Raw genomic sequence first — 19,697 nt, forward strand, 5'->3', positions numbered from 1 at the left:
TAATTAATTTTGTAATTAATTAGCAACATATACTTTAGTTATTGCTGAGCAGAGTGTGAACTCCAGACCCTACCGAGTAGAGTTGAATAAAATATTTTTCACTATTTCCATACCCAAAGGATTTAGGGATACAAGTAGTTGTCCCTGTGGTGTATAATTGTTGTATCATCACTAAGTACACTTGAGGATGAGATTCATATTCTTCAATACTCATTGAAGTATTGTGCCAGCATTCTTATCTGCCGAAATGTTAGTGGCATCACAGTCTCATGTACAGTACTTAAAGGTGATTGAGTAACAGCATACTGTTATACACTTAAAGAATTTGAGCACATTCCCCTCAGATACTATATTGTATCTATTTAAAGAAGTGCAATTGTGAGAGTGTATGTATACTGTGGAGCTGCGTCATTCTTCGTGTTTGTATTTTATGTATTTGTGGTGAAAATTAGTTCTTTATCAGTAATGATAACGAGATTTACCTTGTTCAATATAACACTATTGAAAAATTGTAGTTTTAATTACTTGTATCCTAATACTATTGCTGCTTGAGCCAGTCATGCAGGACAACTATGGCTTTGTGTTACTTGTTAATTCCTCTTACTATTTTGTATGTAGTGATCATATCACCACTTTTTCTTCTAGTTTTGGCATATTTAATGCCTCTAACCTCTCCTCGTAGCTCTTTCCATTCAGTTCTGGGAGGGTTCAGTTCTAGTGGCTGTACAAAAATGTAATAACTCTTGTATATATCTTAAAAAAAAAAAAAAAATATATATATACAAGCAGCCTTGTACCCTGCATGTAATCAATATTGTAACTTTTTTTGTGTAATGACATTTTCAAATAAAGTTAGATAAATATACACACTTAACAAAAGAATAGGGGTGGTAGGAGAAGAAAATATCAAAGTGTTCGGTGAGGATCCACAAGGTCTTCTCTGAGTACTCTTTATTTTCTTCTCCGAGGCTATGGGTCCCTACACTTGCACCAGAGGTGGTACCCCTATATATATATATATATATATATATATATATATATATATATATATATATATATATATAATATATATATATATATATATATATATATATATGTCGTACCTAGTAGCCAGAACGCACTTCTCTGCCTACTATGCAAGGCCAGATTTGCCTAATAAGCCAAGTTTTCATGAATTAATTGTTTTTCGGCTACCTAACCTACCTAACCTAACCTAACCTAACGTTTTCGGCTACCTAACCTAACCTAACCTATAAAGATAGGTTAGGTTAGGTTAGGTAGGGTTGGTTAGGTTCGGTCATATATATACGTTAATTTTAACTCCAATAAAAAAAATTGACCTCAAACATAATGAAATGGGTAGCTTTATCATTTCATAAGAAAAATATTAGAGAAAATATAATAATTCAGGAAAACTTGGCTTATTAGGCAAATCGGGCCCTGCATAGTAGGCTGAGAAGTACGTTCTGGCTACTAGGTACGACATATATATATATACATACATACATACATACATACATACATACATACATACATACATACATACATACACACACACACACACACACACACACACACACACACACACACACACACACACACACACACACACACACACACACACACACACATACATATACATATATATATTTATTAATTAATTAATTAATTAATTAATTATGCGAGTCAGAGCTGACGGGCACCAAAACAATAACAGTCAAGCGAGCACCTGTCAGGTACAACACTAACACCTTAGGACTCCTGGTTCAACCTTGAGGCCGAGCGGACGTCTGGGCACCACCTCCGCCTGGGAGCCGCCTGATCGCGTTTTGGCTTTGCTACTGCCGGTTGGCATTCCTCTTCAGCGGTCCGGTTCTACGACGCCTGGCGCACATGTCGCCTTGGGTCACGGGATTGTTGGTAGATTTTTATTTTGACGTGTTGTGGCTGGTTCTCCCGGCGGGGTGACGGTGTTCGGGGGCCAGCTTGGCCGAGAGGTGCCGGGGGTTGGCGGGTCTTGGTGGGCTCCTGGTGTGCCCTCAGGCGTGGTGGGCGGCGGCTTCTGCTCTGCTGGAGGGCACTGGATGACCTTTTGCGTTTTAGTTTGGGGCAGAGTTTTTGGTTTTGCTACCTGGTGTGGTACCAGGTAGCAAAACCAAAGGCTCCTACCCCAGTGTGGAGCGGGGCCGGTGCTTGTCACCCTGAGGGACTCCTGGGGCTCCCCTATCATCTGCCCGTTTGCGTTTTTTCGCCACATGGCGTCTTAGTTTCAAGTGATTGGCGTCACTCTCTTCGAGATTAAGCTTGGCGTTCCACCTCTCCAGGCTTCGCGATTAACCCATCACAGGTCCGCCGGGGCGCATCCCATCCCACCATAGTCGTCGCCCCTAAATCAACACCAACAGCCAGGTACGTAGAAGTAATTATCAAAAGAAAACACTAAACGGGGGAGGTAATGTATCACCCTCAAACCAGCCAAGTACGATAGATTTTATTTATTTATTTATTTATTTATTTATTTATTTATTTATTTATATACAAGAAGGTACATTGGGTTTGTGAGGATACATAGCAGTGTTTACATTCTTCTTCATTTTATAATTATTTTCTACCACAGACGTGGCCACACATTTACAATGCTAACCAACATATATGTATTTTCTTTTGTCCTCCATGGAAGGGTTAGAGATCTGTTAAACATATTCTTGTAAAGCCACTAGTACGCGCAGCGTTTCGGGCAGGTCCTTAATCTAACAGATAATTTAAAGCAGGTAAATTCTAGCATAATTTATAAAATGATAACAGGTAACTTGTAAGAAAAAAACGAGATAAGAGATTAGTAGGTATATTAAAGCACATAGGTAACTCTGACTGATTGCACTAACAGCTTGATTGGTAATTTAACAAAGATTAATAGGCACAATACAACATATTGATAGAACATATAGGAAAATAGCAATGATCACAATGGTAAAGTTGTTTGGATTAAGTACATAAAGATTGGGAGATTGGGAAGCACTAGATACAGTGCAAGTTTAAAGCACAAGGTAGGAAACTATGAAGATGAAATTAGGTAGATTTTAGGTTTGTTTTTGAATGAGGCAAAAGATGGACAGCTTTTCAATTCATTAGGGAGCGAGTTCCACAGACTAAGTGCCTTTATTTGCATAGTGTGTTTACACAGATTAGTATTGGGAAGTAGTACCGATAGTCAAGGAGGATTTAAGAGATTTACTTGAGAACTGGGCAAAGGTATATTCACAATATTCGTCTCTATCACTAATGACACTGTTGCAGATGACGGTATCTTGGTAATATATAGCTGTGCCGCCTCCTTTTTTATTAGGCCTGCAGTTGTGAATGGTTCTATAACCAGATAAGTTGTAGAGTTGGGTATAGTCTTTACTTAGCCAGATTTCTGTTAAAATAATGAACGATAATTTAGTACCTAGTGCTGTGAGTAGTGCATTTATATCATCAAAATGTTTACCAAGTGATCTAACATTTTGGTTGTAAACTAATAGGCAGGTGCACTATTTAGGAGTTTGTTTTTTGCAAGATTTGCTGTATAATACCTGCAATAATGATGATCAATGTGCTGATTGGTGTAGATATGAGACAGAAGATTTAGATCAGGATGGGGGGTAGAAATAGCCTAAGCTACTCTATCCCTTTGAGATGTATTTATTGTTTATCTCAATAAACATACTTGAATAGATCAGGATCAATATCAGTATGCATGAAGATACAATGGGGTCACGATACAATAAGACAAGCAATTACAGAAAGAGTTAAATTCTAAATCTGCTGTAAATAGAAAGTAATTATAGCAAAACACAACAATAAATGCAAGTACACAAAAATAGAAACAATTAGAAGTAAAATAAAGATCACCGCAGATAGCCAGGAAGGTTACAGAAGTTAGGTAAAAAGAGAAAACAAAAAATCAGTAGAGACTGACAAGATTAATGTATAATAAAAATAATAAGACAAATAATAATCATAAAGTAAAATAATCTTAAAGATAATTAACTTTATATAGCTTGGTATATAGCTATATATACTTACTAATATATATACTATATATATTTCTTAAGTATGAACTTAAGAAAACAAAATGAGCTCAATAATTAATTTGTCAGAAGCTTTCGGGTTATTCATGCCCGCGCCACCTCTTGGGTGGCTTAATCTTCATCAATCAAGCAATCAGGATAATCATTTGGGATGGGACGGGAGAAGGAATGGTGTCCAAACACTTGGACGGTCGGGGATTGAACGCTGACCTGCATGAAGCGAGGTATTTTCATCCGGACCTGAGGATTTGTTTGGTTTCAGTTTCACTATTTGTTTAATAACATCCTCCCTGGTAACTGCTAAACTAATTATCAACCTGTCCTCGTCCCCACCCACGTAGACTTGTTCGGCTGAAGGCATAATGTTCAGTTCCTCTTTAGTAAATACAGAGATAAAATATTTATTAAATATACTCCACTTGTGTGGAGTAATTGTAAATTACATAAAAATAAATGTTATAATGATGGTGACTGAATTGCGGAAGAATGAACTTGGAGCACAAGCCTATGAAGATATTAGTCGGGTAATTTTAGATGAACTCATGGCTGGCTCCACACACACTATAATTCTTCATGAAACATTAGGAAGCCTCACATTGCTGTGTGCACCTAAGTTTGTTAATAAGTAAGATGTAATTTTTAGAACGCACCTTTGTGGGGACTCCCGGTAACAGCAGGGACTTTGTCGTAATTATTTCACTAATTCCATGACCGCCATGTTTACCTGTCTTCAGTTTGTTAGTCTTGTGATTAGGATCCACAAGGCCAGGGAGAATTGCACCTAATTATTGCGTAAGAATATGTATTATCAAAACCAGCCAGGGTGTTGGTGGAGCGGGTGTTGGTGGACTGGGGTGTTGGTAGACGGGAGTGTTGGTTGACGGGGGTGTTGGTGGACTGGGGTGTTGGTGGACTGGGGTGTTGGTAGACGGGAGTGTTGGTTGACGGGGGTGTTGGTGGACTGGGGTGTTGGTAGACGGGAGTGTTGGTTGACGGGGGTGTTGGTGGACTGGGGTGTTGGTAGACGGGAGTGTTGGTTGACGGGGGTGTTGGTGGACTGGGGTGTTGGTAGACGGGAGTGTTGGTGAAGGGGGGTGTTGAAAGAGTGCGTTGGCGGGCGGGAGTGTCGGTGCCCTGACTACGTATCTCCCAAATACACATATTTCGCCTTATGTGCTTACATAAACATATCAACAATTGTACAAGTTGGTCAACAAACAGCAGTGTTTAGAAGCAGGACACGGGTTGACGTATTAGGGGGTAAGGTAGGTTACATGGAGTTAATTAGGTAGTACTTAGTTCTACTCTTAAACTGGTTGAGAGAGGTACAGCCTTTGACATACATTGGGAAGGTCATTCCACATTCTGGGTCCCTTGATTTGTAGAGCATTTCTAGTTTGGTTAAGTCGCACTCTCGGAATATGAAATAAGTATTTGTTTCTGGTGTGATGCCCATGGGTTCTGTTACAACCTTCTAGGAAACTTTTAAGGTCAGGACTGACATTGCAGTTCAGAGTTTTAAATATATAAAATACACATGAGAGGATGTGTAGTGATTTAATATCTAACATATTCAGAGATTTGAGTAAGGGTACCGAGTGATGTCTGGGGCCAGAGTTAGATATTGTTCTAATAGCAGCTTTGTGTTGAGTAATTAGAGGACGTAAATGATTTTGTGTAGTAGAACCCCAAGCACAAATACCATAGTTGAGATAAGGATAGATGAGAGAATAATAGAGCGTCACCAGGGCAGGGCGAGGTACATAATATCTGATCTTAGAAAGAATGCCAACAGTTTTAGAAACTTTTTTTTATATATTTAGAATGTGTCCCTGGAAATTCAGCTTGTTATCGATGAGAACACCAAGGAATTTGCCATCTACTTTATTACTAATTTGGATATTGTTTATTCTTAGATTAATTTGATTTGAAGATTTATTACCAAACAATATATAGAAAGTTTTGTCAATATTAAGGGTGAGTTTGTTGGTAGTTAGCCAAAGATGGACTTTATTTAGTTCAGTATTCACTGTGACATTTAGAGCAAGAGGGTCAGGACTGGAGAAAATAAAGGTTGTGTCATCAGCAAATAGAATTGGTTTGAGGTGTTGAGAGGCATGAGGAAGGTCATTAATATAAAAGAGAAAGAGGAGAGGGCCAAGTATGCTGCCCTGAGGAACACCACTGTTGATGGGTAAGGTGGGAGAAATGGAACCACGACATGGCCAAAAGCATTGCAACTTGGGAATTAACTGAATCCTTTAGGAGTCTAGGGAGGCTGAGGCTTCCACAGGAAACTGAGCTGTCGGGCTCAGAACGTAATAATTTCGTGTCAATGTTTTTCCTTACCTGGCATTGATCAGCTGTTTGGAGCTTTGATTAAAAGGAGAGATGCTTATTCAGAATTGAGCACGAAGGATAGATTTTTGTCAAATATTTTGCAACTGAAGAATGAGGAATTGCAACAGGCTGCACATCACCTAATTGCTTGCTGTCCTAATGATCTGCAACCCAACCTCGAGGGATGAATTGATTCACTTCAAAGAGTAAAAGAAATTGAATGTAGCTGATAATGAAATTGAATGTACAGTATTTTGAACTACATATATGTTGAAGCAGATTGTGTTAAACAACCTCTCTTCAGTCATATTTATCCGTGTGAAGTCTGTACTCACCTAGTTGTGCTCACGTATTTGTGCTTGCAAGGGGTTGATCTTTGGCTCTTTGGTTCCGCCTCTCAATTGTCAATCTATATATATTATGAAGTGTTTTAAGTGAAGCTGTGTGTTCTGTGGCTGGTGGTATCCAGCTACTGGGGATAGATCAACTCTGCTGTAAAGCGAACCAAGAACTGCTTGAGGTCAAGAATGCAACACGTCAAGGTGAACTAGTTTTCCTTGGTGCACATCGAGTCACAGCGTTTGTGTTTCAGCAAGTTATTCCCGACCAAGCTAAAAATGTCACTAATTTAAATTCTGAATGTTGTTTCGTTATTATTTTTATTTCTCTTTGACAAGGAATACAGTAATGATTTTTAGAGCATGCATTTTATTTTTATACGTAATTTTGGCCGGCTCCCAAGACTTCAGACCATATAGGCTTAGGCCTATGCAGCCTAAAGACCTATTCACCCTTGCATCTTTGAGAGCAGGAAGCACTCGGAAGTCACCAAGAGGAAAGACATCAACTAAGTAAAACAAATCAACTAACTAAAAGACCAGACGTTTCAGTTTCAGCATTCAAGGTAACATGAGATTTGTTGATGTGTTGTCAAAGAAATATCTGCTTCCTCACACCCCAGCCACTGCCGGCTAGGATAGCAAGGAAGTTTTGTGAAGGGGGATTAGTTCTTTTAAAAAGCCAACTAAGTTATTCCCTAAGACCATACACTGAAAGTTCATTTGATTAATGAAGTTATACTGATGCCCATTTTAACAGCCATATTGAGTGTTTAGCTATTTCTTGAGTAATATATACTAATGTAAATTGTATATAAACTATGACTTACTTTAGACGAGTCTACTAATCATTAAATATTTTGGACGAGGCTATATGGCTATATGTTAATATTGTTTTGGCCATTTATAAATTTTCCCAATAGTTTTGGGCTAGGCGATAGATTATTAATTGCTTTGGACGAGGCTATAAATTATTAATTATTTTGGGGGAGCCTTTAGATTATTTAGTGTTTGGACGAGGCTATATCGTATATTTCGAGTCATAATGGTCTATGCCATCTAGAGTTCTTCTGGTACATTGTTACAGTTTATAGAGCAGCCAGGGAGGCGGCCGTGGAGGAGGTTCACAACCATCCCGAAAAAAACTTTTTTGATTGAATGAGCCGAACTTTTTTTCTCTCTAAAATAATATAAAATATAAAGGTCATATTTACATCAATTTACAAGGGGAAAATACTACATTATATATAGTTTACATAGTTTTCAGTAAACCAATTTTTCATATCATGGACCTTAAACCCCAAATGTTATACTTGATCCTGCCTCGCTAAAACTTCAATATTTTGTCCACTTGAGTGATGTTCCTGCCAGCCTATCCACACACAAAAAATGTAATCAGAAAGTAACATTCAGCTGCTTATTTAACACTCAAATCATATGTATTTACATTATTATATGTGAGGTTGTTGTACTATTCATATTCTGTTTTATTATTAGTGTCCTATGTCATAATGTTGGGTTAGACGAGAGGATAGAAAGCGGACTGTTTATTGGTTTTCTCCATCCTTGGAGGTGGACACGTCCCCTGGGGTCACCTCAGGTGGACACGACCCCTGGGGTCACCTCAGGTGGCCACGACCCCTGGGGTCACCCCAGGTGGACACGTCCCCTGGGGTCACCCCAGGTGGACACGTCCCCTGGGGTCACCCCAGGTGGACACGTCCCCTGGGGTCACTTGGCTCACAAACAAATAATATTTCCACTAAGTCATCAAATCAATGGAAAGTGCAACAGGTGAGTAAAACGAGGCTATTGAAGTGAAACTGCTGGCTCTCCCCTCTCACTATTCCCTTTCCTATAGGTAGGGACCTGAGGGGAGGACAGGTAGTAGAGGGGGAAGCCCGGGGCTGGTGAGAGGGGAGCTCTAGAGGTGGGAGAGGGGTGGGAGGGAGCTGTGGGAGAGGAGTGAGAGGGAGGGGGAGAGGAGACAACCCTCCCGGGTGCAGCTAGCGGCTTCCCTGCACACACACACCAGCCAGTTGTTACTCACCTACCGTGGAGGACACGCTACGCCAGGCCTCACGACCCCCCCTCTCTCCTTCCCCTCTCTCACACACACCCCCTCACACCCCTCACGCTGACTCACACTAACAGTGCCCGCGCAAAGGAAGCGTTAACGCTGGAACGGTCACACTAGCCGTGTACTGGTGGCTCCCCGGAGACTGGTAAGTGTGTTGTTTTGTGTTCCTGTTTGGACCCCCCTGAAGGGAGAGTTTATTAGGCTGCGTTACTTATTTTGGGAGTGAACATGTTCCAGCGTCACTCGTTGTGTGAGTGAACATGTCCTCAGCGTCACTCACCCTGTGAGTGAACATGGCCCCAGCGTCACTCACCCTGTGAGTGAACATGTCCCCAGCGTCACTCACCCTGTGAGTGAACATGGCCCCAGCGTCACTCACCCTGTGAGTGAACATGGCCCCAGCGTCACTCACCCTGTGAGTTAACATGGCCCCAGCGTCACTCACCCTGTGAGTGAACATGGCCCCAGCGTCACTCACCCTGTGAGTGAACATGTCCCCAGCGTCACTCATCCTGTGAGTGCAGCCCGTCCTCTCGAAAGTCTACAACGTCAAAAAAGTGATGTACTAAATTAGCCTAGCCTAACCTAACCGAGAAGTCACGAATTAAGAAACAAGACATCTGGTCAATTTTGCGAGGCGCAATGATTTTTAGTACGTCTGTTTTTGACCGTAGGGGATTTATAGCTCAAAATGCTATGTAAGGGCGGGGATACCACCCAGTGGGAAGAAAACCCGACGGAATGTTCATCCTTATCATTACCAAAGTTTAGGTTTACTGTGAAAAATCATATTTTCATCGATGAATTATTATGTATTGATTTAATTATGTATTTTTAACTTGTAAATCAAAATGTTGATATGTAAGAGTTGGTGGTGTGTGAGGCTGTGGTTGTTGGTATATCAGTATGTCCTCAGCCCCCTACATCCCTCCCATACTCAGCCCCCCCCCCACACGCACACACTCGTTTAACCAACATGTGTCTTTACGGGCTATTCATGCTCGTGCCACCTCCTGGTTGGCTTAATCTTAATCAATCAATCCATCCACAAATGTCCCTCCCCCCTTACACACACACACCCCTCTCCTCCTCCTCCCCCCCCCCCCTACACACACACACCCCCTCTCCTCCTCCTCCCACCCCTCCCTACACACACACACCCCTCTCCTCCTCCCCCCCCCCACAGACAAAGATTAAGCAAGAAAGAGAAGGCTGGGCGGACTGCATTTTGTTAGATTGTCGGAAAGCCTTTGGCACAGTACCGCATAAGAGGCTGGTACATAAGCTGGAGAGACAGGCAGGTGTAGCTGGTAAGGTGCTCCAGTAGATTAGAGAGTACCTAAGCAATAGGAAGCAGAGAGTGACGGTTAGGGTTGAGGCCTCAGATTAGCGTGAAGTCACCAGTGGAGTCCTACAGGGCTCTGTACTCGGTCCTATCTTGTTTCTGATATATGTAAATGATCTCCCGGAGGGTATAAATTCATTTCTCTCAATGTTTGCGGACGATGCCAAAATTATGAGAAGGATTAAGACAGAGGAGGACTGCTTGAGGCTTCAAGAAGACTTAGACAAGCTGAAGGAATGGTCGAACAAATGGTTGTTAGAGTTTAACCCAAGCAAATGTAATGTAATGAAGATAGGTGTAGTGAGCAGGAGGCCAGATACAAGGTATCATCTGGGAGATGAAATTTTTCAAGAGTCAGAGAGAGAAAAAGACCTGGGGGTTGATATGCCAGACCTGTCCCCTGCAGCCCATATCAAGAGGATAACATCAGCGGCATATGTCAGGTTGGTCAACATAAGAACGGCATTCAGAAACTTGTGTTAGGAATCATTCAGAACTTTGTTTACCACATATGTCAGGCCAATCCTGGAATATGCAGCCCCAGCATGGAGTCCATATCTAGTCAAGGATAAGACCAAACTGAAAAAGGTTCAAAGGTTTACCACGAGACCAGTACCCGAGCTAAGAGGTATGAGCTACGAGGAGAGACTAAGGGAATTAAACCTCACTTCGCTGGAAGACAGAAGAGTTTGGGTGGGACATGATCACCACATTCAAGATTCTCATGGGAATTAATAGGGTAGATAAAGACAGGCTATTTAACACAAGGGGCACACGCACTAGGGGACACAGGTGGAAACTGAGTGCCCAAATGAGCCACAGAGATATTAGAAAGAACATTTTTAGTGTCAGAGTGGTTGACAAATGGAATGCATTAGGCAGTGATGTGGTGGAGGCTGACTCCATACACAGTTTCAAGTGTAGATATGATAGAGCCCAATAGGCTCAGGAACCTGTACACCAGTTGATTGACAGTTAAGAGGCGGGACCAAAGAGCCAGAGCTCAACCCCCGCAAGCACAAATAAGTGAGTACAAATAGGTGAGTACACACACACACATCTCTTAAGACACCCCCCCCCCCTCCAAGACACCTCCCTGTCCCCCCAAGACACCCCCTTCTCCCCAACACAAAAACCTCCCCTCCCTCCCCCCCCCCCCCGCCCTGCGTGCCGTGAACAAGATGGAACTATCGATCACGCGTCTCACTGTTGGTTCCTCATGCAGGTGTAGGCAGGTGTGGCCGCTGGCCGCTCTACCTATACACCTAATTTACACCCCCCCCCCTACCTGATAGCCCCGAGTTGCGGGGGGGGGGGGTAAACCAGGTATATGATATTAGAAAATTTATATCAGTTTATATCAAAATTTATATTCTTCATAAACTGTTCGTGTCTATATGTGATCACCTGCATCCGTAGTGTAATTAATTTGTATCGTATCATTGGGAGTGTGTTTATGTGTGTGTGTGTGTACTCACCTAGTTGTACTTGCGGGGGTTGAGCTCTGGCTCTTTGGTCCCGCCTCTCAACCGTCAATCAACAGGTGTACAGGTTCCTGAGCCTATTGGGCTCTATCATATCTACACTTGAAACTGTGTATGGAGTCAGCCTCCACCACATCACTGCCTAATGCATTCCATTTGTTAACCACTCTGACACTAAAAAAGTTCTTTCTAATATCTCTGTGGCTCATTTATGCACTCAGTTTCCACTTGTATCCCCTAGTGCGTGTGTCCCTTGTGTTAAATAGCCTGTCTTTATCAACCCTGTCGATTCCCTTGAGAATCTTGAATGTGGTGATCATGTCCCCCCTAACTCTTCTGTCTTCCAACGAAGTGAGGTTTAATTCCCGTAGTCTCTCCTCGTAGCTCATACCTCTCAGCTCGGGTACTAGTCTGGTGGCAAACCTTTGAACCTTTTCCAGTTTAGTCTTATGCTTGACTAGATATGGACTCCATGCTGGGGCTGCATACTCCAGTGTGTGTGTGTGTGTGTGTGTGTGTGTGTGTGTGTGTGTGTGTGTGTGTGTGTGTGTGTGTGTGTGTATACGCGCGCGCGCTCGTGCGTCCGCCAGTGCTCATGTGTACATCAGTGCGCATGTTACACAGCTGCACACAGTGAAATGTGTTCATACGTCTCCACCTGCTGACATTCCGAGGTGGACCGCACCTGCCCGGGGAACATGTGGAGCACCGCACCGGGCGAGGCAGCAGTAGAGCGGAGGCGGGAAGCCGGGGGAGGCAGGGGGCCGGGCAAGACAGGGGTGAAAGCAAGCCATGGTGTGAACACTGACGCCGTAGATTAAACGCCAGTATTCATCGAGCACTTGTACACATTTACTTACCAAACCTGTACATCTTTCACGAATATAGCGACTTTGTTTACATTAATGTAACAGTTTATGGGCTGGGAAGCACTAGGAGGTTGTTTACAACAATAACAACATTTGTGTAGTTTACAAGCTGGTAAACTGTTCAAACAAGTGCCTTTATCTTCACCTGTGTGGCTTGGGAGTCCAAAGCCGCTATGATCGAGGCAAGATGTACAGGTTTCGTATGTGGTTACATAAATACTTGATGAATCCTGGTTCAGTTCTGCAGCTGTGTGCTAGAATCTCTTGACCCCCCCCCCCACCCCAGCACACCTGTCACAGGTGTGCAAGGAGCTGTCATCAATTCCGGAAATTGGTTTAAGGGCGCCGAGTCAACTACGTCACGGACTAGAGTGCGCTCTGCGCAACGTTTTTGGCAATTCGTAGTTAGGGAAATAATAATTGTCAATGAAAGATTAACAGGAAATAAATTAAAGCAAGCAAGTGATATCTGATAGTTTTACATGTAATATTACGGTGTAGGTAAATGTGAGGAGAGAGAGAATCATTACAATTATATACCAATTTGTTCTCACGAAGTCAAGTCTGAAATATTGCGTATTTAGTTCCCACACGTTTCAGTGTTTCGGTGCTTTTATATATATATATATATATATATATATATATATATATATATATATATATATAATATATATATATATATATATATATATAATATATATATATATATATATATATATATATATATATATATATATATAACTTATATATAAGTTATATATATATAACTTATAGCATGGACACGAGTTCTCTCACATTAACAGTGGCTTGATGAAAAACGCAGAGTAACCTCTCACTTGTCTAGTGCCCTCGGGAAGTGGAGATATTTGAGGTGTATATATATCTCGAAGTCTCTACTTCTTTTGTAGGGTCTGATGGTGTAGTGGGTTAAAGCGTACTAGTTATGGCTGCTACTGGAAGGTAGTTGTGCTTTCTGGGTTCGAGGCCCACTGGTGGGTGTTGTCCAAAGATTATATATATATATATATATATATATATATATATATATATATATATATATATATATATATATATATATATATATATATATATATATATTTCTGGGTTCGAGGCCCACTGGTGGGTGTTGTCCAAAGATTATATATATATATATATATATATATATATATATATATATATATATATATATGACAATGTCAGACCACGGAGGAAAAATGAAACAGGAATTTCCTTAAGTACTTTCGTATATTAAATACATCTTCAGAAGGTCCTTCTGAAGATGTATTTAATATACGAAAGTACTTAAGGAAATTCCTGTTTCATTTTTCCTCCGTGGTCTGACATTGTCACATTCTTAATCACGTGTTTATTTTCGTGATATACACACACACACACACACATATATATATGTGTGTGTGTGTATATCACGAAAATAAACACGTGATTAAGAATGTGACAATGTCAGACCACGGAGGAAAAATGAAACAGGAAATTTCCTTAAGTACTTTCGTATATTAAATACATCTTCAGAAGGTCATTTTACAGATCGAGTGATGGGTATAAATAGGCAGGAGAGAGTGGTGAAGTAAGGTGAGGTACAATACTTGGACAACGCAGACGGCCCATTGGCCTATCAGATGCACCCAATTGGCCCATCCGATGTAGCCCAATGGCCCATCTGATACAGCAGACATACAAGCATAATACATAGGTAATTATAACATAAAGAGGTAAATATATACAATAAATTAGTGAGACAAATGTTTTTCAATGATCCTACTTAAATCGCCCTTTAGCTGATCTATTAGAAATGGATCTAAGTTATATAGACCACTGCTAATATTCAAATTACTTTCTTTGGTGATCTGTATCAAAGCAGATTCAATTATGTTTCTGTTATAGGTGCTTTTACAATTTGTATTGAAGACGCACTCTCCCAATCAATTTGGTGAGCTTTTTCTGACAAATGCACAAACAAAGCATTAGATAATTGGCCATGTCTTACAGAGTATTTATGTTGCGATATTCTACATTTTAAATCTTTAGATGTTTGTCCGACATAGAACTTATTACATTCCTTACAAGGTATTTTATAAATGACGCAATTATCACTACGAGGGCTGTTCCTAACTAATAGCTTACCAACAGTGTTTTCGTAGCTAAACATTACATCTATATTAAAAAGTTTCAAGGCCTTGACAATATTCTCAAACCCAGAGAAATATGGTAAACATAACACATTCTTTGGGCGAGTCCTTTCACTGCATACATTATTATAATATGTACGACGAGCTTTGTTACGACAAACTTCCAAAAAATTCGGTGGGTAACAAAGCTTAAGACCAATCGAATCAATATTCTTAAATTCTTCGTCTAAGAATTCTGGACTCACAACTCGAAGAGCTCTTAGATACATTGAAGAAAAAAAAAAAAAAAAAAAAATGGACTTTTTTACATTGTATTTATGCCCTGAAAAATAATGAACATAGGATAAATTGTTCGTAGGTTTTCTGTAAACACTAAACTTTAATGAAGAGTTTTCCCTATGAATAAATTGTAAAATGAACAACTTGTAAAAGCATCTATAACAGAAACATAATTGAATCTGCTTTGATACAGATCACCAAAGAAAGTAATTTGAATATTAGCAGTGGTCTATATAACTTAGATCCATTTCTAATAGATCAGCTAAAGGGCGATTTAAGTAGGATCATTGAAAAACATTTGTCTCACTAATTTATTGTATATATTTACCTCTTTATGTTATAATTACCTATGTATTATGCTTGTATGTCTGCTGTATCAGATGGGCCATTGGGCTACATCGGATGGGCCAATTGGGTGCATCTGATAGGCCTATTGGGCCGTCTGCGTTGTCCAAGTATTGTACCTCACCTTACTTCACCACTCTCTCCTGCCTATTTATACCCATCACTCGATCTGTAAAATGACCTTCTGAAGATGTATTTAATATACGAAAGTACTTAAGGAAATTTCCTGTTTCATTTTTCCTCCGTGGTCTGACATTGTCATATATATATATATATATATATATATATATATATATATATATATATATATATATATATATATATATATATATATATATATATATATATAACTGAAAACTCACACCCCAGATAGCCTCGGCTATCACCTCATTATGTCCGGTCGTGATGGTCAAGTGGATTAAGGCGTCTTGTACATACCAGTTGCGTTGCTTCTGGGAGTATGGGTTCGAGTCACTTCTGGGGTGTGAGTTTTCAGTTGCATATTGTCCTGGGGACCATTCAGGCTTGTTCGCATATATATATATATATATATATATATATATATATATATATATATATATATATATATATATATATAATATGCGCATCGCCAGCCACCAGTACTGGGAGCACCCAGCCAGTGATGAATATATCCATTGATTGATGAAGATTAAGCCACCCAAGAGGTGGCACGGGCATGAATAGCCCGTGATGAATATATCCAGGGCAAGTGAAGAATATATGCAGGCCAAGTAAAGTGAAGTGAACTCTTTTTAGCCATGTGACCCCTCGAAGTTGTCATTCTATATAGCGGCGCAGTCTAGGGATTAAGTGTGGAAATTTTGTTTTAATATAGTAACCGCTGATGGGTTTGGCGCGCGCGTGATATACCCTGGCGCGTGTATACATGCTGGCGTGTGAGTATACTGTGGAGTGTTGTTGTTGTTATAGATTCAGCTACTCGGAACAAGTTCCAAGTAGCACGGGCTATGGTGAGCCCGTAGTGGACTTACCTGGCACAGGAACAGTGCTGTGGCTGTGGAGTGTGTATCCCCGTGTATATATATACCCTGTGAGTGACTGGGTGTGGTGTATTATGACTCTGCGTTACTTACGGAGCAGCAGCTGGAAACACATTGATTTCAGTAGACATAACAGAGGTCAGGCGAAGGTCAGTGTCACGCTCTGAGCGTGTCCGCCCCCCCCTCTACTCCGTCTGGGTTCACACTCCCTAAGCCAAATTAGTCTCACGCTCAAAACACCCCAATTTGTACGCTCTCAACTACACCAGTGTAAATTCCGTGGCTCTAGAGAAGTTAACAGCCTGGAAACACACACCGTAACTCTCTCTATTTTTCGCTTGTTACAACTTGTAATAAAGTTGTTACATCTTGGCTTAACGTGTTTATGACGTTTAAAACGTTGTTACAACTTGCTATATTGGTTGTTATAACTGGTTAGGAGGGGTTAAAACTTGTTCGAACGTTGTACCAACGTCGTAGTTTCGGTGTGTGTTTAGCACGTTACAAATAGTGGAAAAATTAACGTGTCCCTAAACTAATGCGTAATGGTTCGATATACTTTAGTATGGACGCGACGTGTCGTCTCATCAAGCACGTCGTATTTCTGACGGAATCGCGTAATCTACTAATAATACAACGCATTTGTCAAAATTAAAACTTCATCATATTTGCGTTTTCTTTGCATTGGCTTCGAAAGGTTTGGGGGGGAAGGGGTTGCTTGGGTTGGCACGTTTCTGGTTAAACGAAACAGTTGCATTTTTTACGGAGTGGTAAATCGAGACATGCTGTGTAGTCATACTGGTCGTGTACTTTCTCCTGATTATTACCTTGCCTTAGGCCTAATACCATATCAATTTTCCTGGGACAAAAAGAGCGCTAAAGTATTTTTTTATGTATTTTTATGACTAATTAAAAATAAGATTGAAAAATATATTAAAAAATAACGGCACAGAGACACAAGAGGCGGCCAGGATAGGTCGGGGACTTCGGTCACGTTGGCAAGTGTCTGATAGGTACTGGGAGGTTGGCACTACTGGGATGCTGGGACGGCTGGGATGCTGGGACGGCTGGGATGCTGGGACGGCTGGAATGCTGGGACGGCTGGGATGCTGGGACGGCTGGGATGCAGCCTCCCTTGTGGCCGTCCAGAATATCTGGACCAGAGAGACGTGGTCAACACCCCCCCCCCCGCCCTCCACAGTGACGCAAGCCACTCTTGGCGCCATAATGAAAGATGGCGCGCGTGGCCCGCAGAGTTGGTGCAGCTCTCGTCCAGGTAAACATCTCCCTGTCATATGGTCCAGGGCAGCTGCACACACATGTGCCTGCACCTTGATGTCTTAATCAAAACACCATGTGCAAGTGAACGCTGGGGAGCGAACCCCTAGGAGTGAACGCTGGGAATTAAACGCGTGGAAGTGAACGCTGGGAATTAAACGCGTGGGAGTGAACGCTGGGAATTAAACGCGTGGGAGTGAACGCGTGGGAGTAAACGCGTGTATGTGTAAATCCTGGGGAGTGAACGCGTTGCAGAGAGCAGAATGAGATCAACATTTCATACTGATGCAAATAGAAAGAAACTCAGTAGAGAGTGAGCGAGAATTAGTCCCTAGCTGAGGGCCGGGAGACCTTCCCAGAGTGACCAGCCTCTCGTAGCCAGGACCCGGCTCGTCCACCCACTCCAGCCCCACAGGAACACTAATTACCCTCCGGTAATTGGATGGTTAGGACATTTCCTGACCAATCCCCTGAACCCGATACCAGGGTGCTGATTCAAGGATCTGAAGAAGGACGTATTGTATTATTGTGTGTATTGGTGTGGGGGTATTGTATTATTGTGCGTATAGTTATGGGTGTATTGTATTATTGTGTGTATTGGTGTGGGGGTATTGTATTATTGTGCGTATAGTTATGGGTGTATTGTATTATTGTGCGTATAGTTATGGGTGTATTGTATTATTGTGCGTATAGTTATGGGTGTATTGTATTATTGTGCGTATAGTTATGGGTGTATTGTATTATTGTGCGTATTGTTGTGGGGGTATTGTATTATTGTGCGTATTGTTGTGGGGTATTGTATTATTGTGCGTATTGTTGTGGGGGTATTGTATTATTGTGCATATTGTTGTGGGCGTATTGTATTATTGTGCATATAGTTGTGGGTGTATTGTATTGTGCGTATTGTTGTGGGGGTATTGTATTATTGTGCGTATTGTTGTGGGGGTATTGTATTATTGTGCATATTGTTGTGGGCGTATTGTATTATTGTGCATATAGTTGTGGGTGTATTGTATTATTGTGCGTATTGTTGTGGGGTATTGTATTATTGTGCGTATTGTTGTGGGCGTATTGTATTATTGTGCGTATTGTTGTGCGCGTATTGTATTATTGTGCGTATTGTTGTGGGCGTATTGTATTATTGTGCGTATTGGTGTGGGGGTATTGTATTATTGTGCATATTATTGTGGGCGTATTGTATCATTGAGCATATTATTGTGGGCGTATTGTATTATTGAGCATATTGTGGTCGTGTTGTAAACCCATCGTGTTGTGGTGGCACAGTGTCGCGGATACGACTCTATTACTCCATGTCATTTCAACAAGGTTACGACCGCCCTGGCTAGACTTACGCAGGCAATCACTATAATTAAGACCATTGCCGGGATATTCCCCCGCTCCAGTCTACTCATTTCCCCGCATGACTGTAATCTATCGAGGGGCGCCCGTGCTGACGGCCCACTGAGACTGTAACGACCCCGCCACGGAGCAGGCTGCACCTTTTATATAAATAAATATAAATAAATATGTTTATTCAGGTAAGGTATATACATACAAGTGATGTTACATTAATGGATTGATATATAGATAGAGCTAGTACATAGAATGCCTAAAGCCACTATTACGCAATGCGTTTCGGGCAAACCGAAACGCAAACGCAAAAAGAATTTATTGTCTAGAGCGGGGAAGGAAGTAGCAGGTGTTTAGTCAGATGTGTGCAGCAGATGTCAGTCAGTAGCGGGTGTTAGTTAGAACCTCACACGATAGTGAGAATCTCAGGTGATAGTGAGAACCTCAGGTGATAAGTGAGAACCTCAGACGATAGTGAGAACCTCAGACGATAGTGAGAACCTCAGGTGATAGTGAGAACCTCAGGTGATAGTGAGAACCTCAGGTGATAGTGAGAACCTCAGGTAATAGTGAGAACCTCAGGTGATAGTGAGAACCTCAGACGATAGTGAGAACCTCAGACGATAGTGAGAACCTCAGGTGATTGTGAAAACCTCAGGTGATAGTGAGAACCTCAGGTGATAGTGAGAACCTCAGGTGATAGTGAGAACCTCAGACGATAGTGAGGACCTCAGACGATAGTGAGAA

The 19,697-nt window shown here is 41.3% G+C and overlaps 1 protein-coding gene across 5 annotated transcripts in view; it reads left to right on the top strand.

Annotated features, from left to right (window-relative positions):
- The first annotated feature begins 1,668 nt into the window (after positions 1-1,668).
- The window catches only part of LOC123764294 (uncharacterized), a 114,193-nt gene continuing 96,164 nt past the window's right edge, over positions 1,669-19,697 (top strand). For 4 of the 5 annotated variants that reach the window (XM_069315779.1, XM_069315782.1, XM_069315783.1 and 1 more), the window contains exon 1: positions 8,803-8,976. The gene's annotated coding sequence lies outside the window, so the exon portion shown is untranslated. Of the gene's footprint in view, positions 2,410-8,802; positions 8,977-19,697 lie in introns of those variants that run through there. The other variant, XM_069315780.1, reaches the window with a different exon arrangement.

The sequence above is a fragment of the Procambarus clarkii genome, chromosome 82, assembly GCF_040958095.1.
Source record: "Procambarus clarkii isolate CNS0578487 chromosome 82, FALCON_Pclarkii_2.0, whole genome shotgun sequence".
NCBI lineage: Eukaryota > Metazoa > Arthropoda > Malacostraca > Decapoda > Cambaridae > Procambarus > Procambarus clarkii.